This window comes from Numida meleagris, chromosome 1 (assembly GCF_002078875.1).
Source record: "Numida meleagris isolate 19003 breed g44 Domestic line chromosome 1, NumMel1.0, whole genome shotgun sequence".
NCBI lineage: Eukaryota > Metazoa > Chordata > Aves > Galliformes > Numididae > Numida > Numida meleagris.
Genome location: NC_034409.1, coordinates 100,277,726 through 100,281,266, shown reverse-complemented (window position 1 = coordinate 100,281,266; position 3,541 = coordinate 100,277,726). Strand labels below are relative to the sequence as shown.

The following is a 3,541-nucleotide window of genomic DNA, read 5'->3' as shown; positions in this document are numbered from 1 at the left end:
TAAGGGTCCCTTCCTACCCACACTGTTCTATGATTCTATGATTCCGTGATTCTGTGATTCTATGATTCCCTGATTCTGTGATTCTATGATTCCATGATTCTATGTTTGTAGGCTACAGCAAACAATCTGTTCTGTAAAGACAAAGTGCCCTTAATTTCTAAATGATACACTTGTGGTCTCCTATGTCACTGATATATAGAATATGTTCCAAAGATAATGTGCTTTTTGTACCAGTGCCAACATGTGAGTCCTGTCATTGAAACCTTATACCTAGGAATATGAAGATAAAAGACAAAATTTGAGAGGAGAGGTATCCACATTGGAGCCAGAGAAGACTGTGCAAAGAGGAAGGAGCAGCAGAGAGGAGCTGTTACGGACTGGCCACATCTCGTATTTCCTGCTCTCCTGAGCCATTCAGAGCTGGAGGAGGTAGAGAAGTTGGGAGTGAAGTTCAGCCTCAGAAAAGGGGAAGGAGAGGTGTTTTAGAGTTTGTCCTTGTGTCTTACTACTCAAACCTACTTTAATTGGCAATAAATTAATTTCCTCCAACTCAAGTCTGTTTTGTCCATGATGATAACTGGTTAGTGATCTCCCTGTTTTTGTCTCAATTTAGAATGTTTTTCATCTAATTTTCTCTCCCTATCCTGTCGAGGAAGGGTGGGAGTTTGGCCCTTAGCCAAGGTTAGCACATCATATTTTACAATCATTGGACAGTAACACCAGCTAAAGTCAGCAAAAACATTCAGCATAGTTTTGGATCATGCCTGAGATGTTGCAATTTATCATCACTTCCCTGTGTTGATTTCATTGTTCTATTTTTTTTTTTTTTTTGCTTCATCAGACCAAACTGGTTGACTGAGAAGGCTTTCTATGTGCTTTTCAAGCTCTTGCAGCCCTGGCCTGAGGTATGTGGCAAATTAATGTTTCAAGTGGAGTCTTCAAGGTCTCTTAGAAAAGCTTGGGTTGTAGCCAGCATGGACCCGCATGAGGCTTCAATTGTTTGAAAATGGCTTGCTTTTGCTTCCTTAGAAGGACACTCTTCTAACATAAGGTAAAAAACTGTTGAAATCTCTGGTCAAGACTTCATTATAACCTGTCCAACAAGAATAATTGGAATGACTATTTTTGTAGTTGTTTATTTCTTCATATTAGCTGTGCAGAGCACAATATTAACTCTGTTGTAATTACACCATAATTAGTCTCACAGTAATACAAACAGGGAATTAGTGGTAACTGGTAGTAACAAAAACTGTTACTACTCTATAATTACATCTGTAATTACCAAATAAATGTTATAACTATGTAATTTAAAGGGATGCCAAAAAAGGAACCCTTCCACCTCTATCTGAAACAGATATTGTACAGACATGTACAATATATTAATTTCCTTTTTTTTTTTTTTTTTAATTAGAGAGAAATAAAGCTCAAATTTCTGTCTCAATGAAGTTATATCAGGAATACATCCCTCCTCATACAAGATTACCCCCCACCTCCTTACGTATCTATCTACTATTTGCATGTAATAAATCATTTCTACTTGGAAGTGAAATTTTGGAATACTATAATAACTTATGTATTCTCCTGGACTGCAACATTTGCTATGTTTCTTTGTAGAATACCTCTATTTTCAGACGCTTGACCTGCTTAAACTTTGGCCTGACGTTTTTAGGTGGCATTTCCAACCCAGATTAGTTTATTTCCCATGTAGATGTCAAAAAAATGCTGTTGCTGTGAATGCAGGGGTTTGCCAAAACTAACACCCAAACTTGCCTCAGAACTACAAGCCATGTATATGCTTCCAAGTGATACGATAGCCTAGCTAACTAGTCTTGCTAAAAGCTAACATGCAGTATCACATTACTGTGAGCATACTGCTTCTGGGACTTTCGTTAAAATGCTCTCTATGTGACAATCACATTGGCCCTGGAAATGTGCTACTTTGCTAGGAACTGATCTGAGGATTCCACTTAGCTATGTAAATGAGCCCAAAGCTCCTCTTCCTACTGCCTGACACATAGTGGAAGGTATGGAAGGATTAATTATGACTTAATTATGAGGCTCAATTACTAGATGGAAACCCAGGGATTTTAGTGCCTGGCTTTGCTGATGGTCCTGAGTAGAGTTTTGATTTATCACCTTCCCTAAGGCATTTTGAAACCACTAATGGATGGTACTCATCCACAGCTTGGTTTTATTTCAGAAATTCCATGAGCTATACATGAAAGAAGAACATAGCTCAGATCACTCTGCACCACCTTCTGTTTCTTTCCCAGATGCTTCCCTAGAACCACAATAACACGGAGTCTCAGCCAGATTTGGTCTCAGGAGCTGGAGAAACTACATGGAGGCCAAAGAAGAATCAGGTCAGCCTCCCTCACAGATTAAGTCTCACAATTCTTTGTTTCACTCTGGATGAGATTGTGATGCTATAAACTGATTGCAAGAGCAGCATCTTGTTCTGCTTCCTCTGGTGTCTGGAATACTCTGCTAGTCTGAGTGGGATTAAACAGTGTGTTGTCCTAAGAATTAATGCATGGGAAAGTAAACTCCATGCGGCTTTCTAAACTAGCATTTAAGTGGAGTCTGTGGGTTAATCTGGTACAGAAAGGAGTGCTTCTGTTACTGATTGGAAACTACTTTTCTGTCTTCGGATATATGTCTACTGAGTCTGGTCAGTATGCATTTTGGAAAATACAATAAAAAGTACAGAATGATAATGCTATATCCTGATTTCCTAAAGATACTTTGTAAAGTTTCTGCAACATCATCAGTGTTAGACGAAAGGGAAAAGAGACAAAAAATTTATTTCGACTTCATTTAAGATATAGCTAAGTAAATAGTTGACAAATCTTGCAAAGGCACAAATCACTTTGCTGTAAAAGACAGACAGAAAATTTTAGTACTATTTTTTGCAAATTTAGACCTTGCCTTTAATCAGCAGGGGAACTTGATTAACTTTTACATGCACTAACTTTTCATTTTAGTTGCTGCCATTTCTATTTTAAATAATATATGCATTTTTTTAAACCAGAACACTAAATGTTTGAACAAAGGCCAGGTTTTCATGGATAAAAGTGTCTACTTTCTGGTAAAATGGAATGATGGAATACAGAATGTTTTATTAATAGACTCATTTACATACTTTTAGTTTCATTTTAGTATCTTGGGGTGTGTATTTTCTTTTACTTCTGCAAAAACAAATTTGCATTTTCCATACATTAACACTTTTGATTACATCTCTGCTGTAAAATACCTGAAAACACCTCTATTTTTCAATTAAAAATACAATAATTGAATATGAAGCTATAGTGCAGGACAGGACTTTAAACGTTTCTTTTTTTAAAAGCAAACAAAAAGGTAAAGGGTTTAAGACAAAATTTGCCATGTAACAAAGAGTTGAGGTGAGGTCTTCTGACTTTGTTCACAGTTCAGTATCTCTTTGAACAGAATGTAAAGTTAGTCTACCACATAGTATGAATAAGTCACTGAGCATGAAAACTATCCAAAGATATTACCACATAGTTCTGAGCCACAAAATTCA

At 36.9% G+C, this 3,541-nt stretch overlaps 1 long non-coding RNA gene across 1 annotated transcript; it reads left to right on the top strand.

Annotated features, from left to right (window-relative positions):
* On the top strand, window positions 276-2,436 carry LOC110396924. The gene is made up of 3 exons (XR_002437370.1): window positions 276-429; window positions 842-905; window positions 2,274-2,436. It is a non-coding gene; the product is annotated as an uncharacterized LOC110396924 (long non-coding RNA).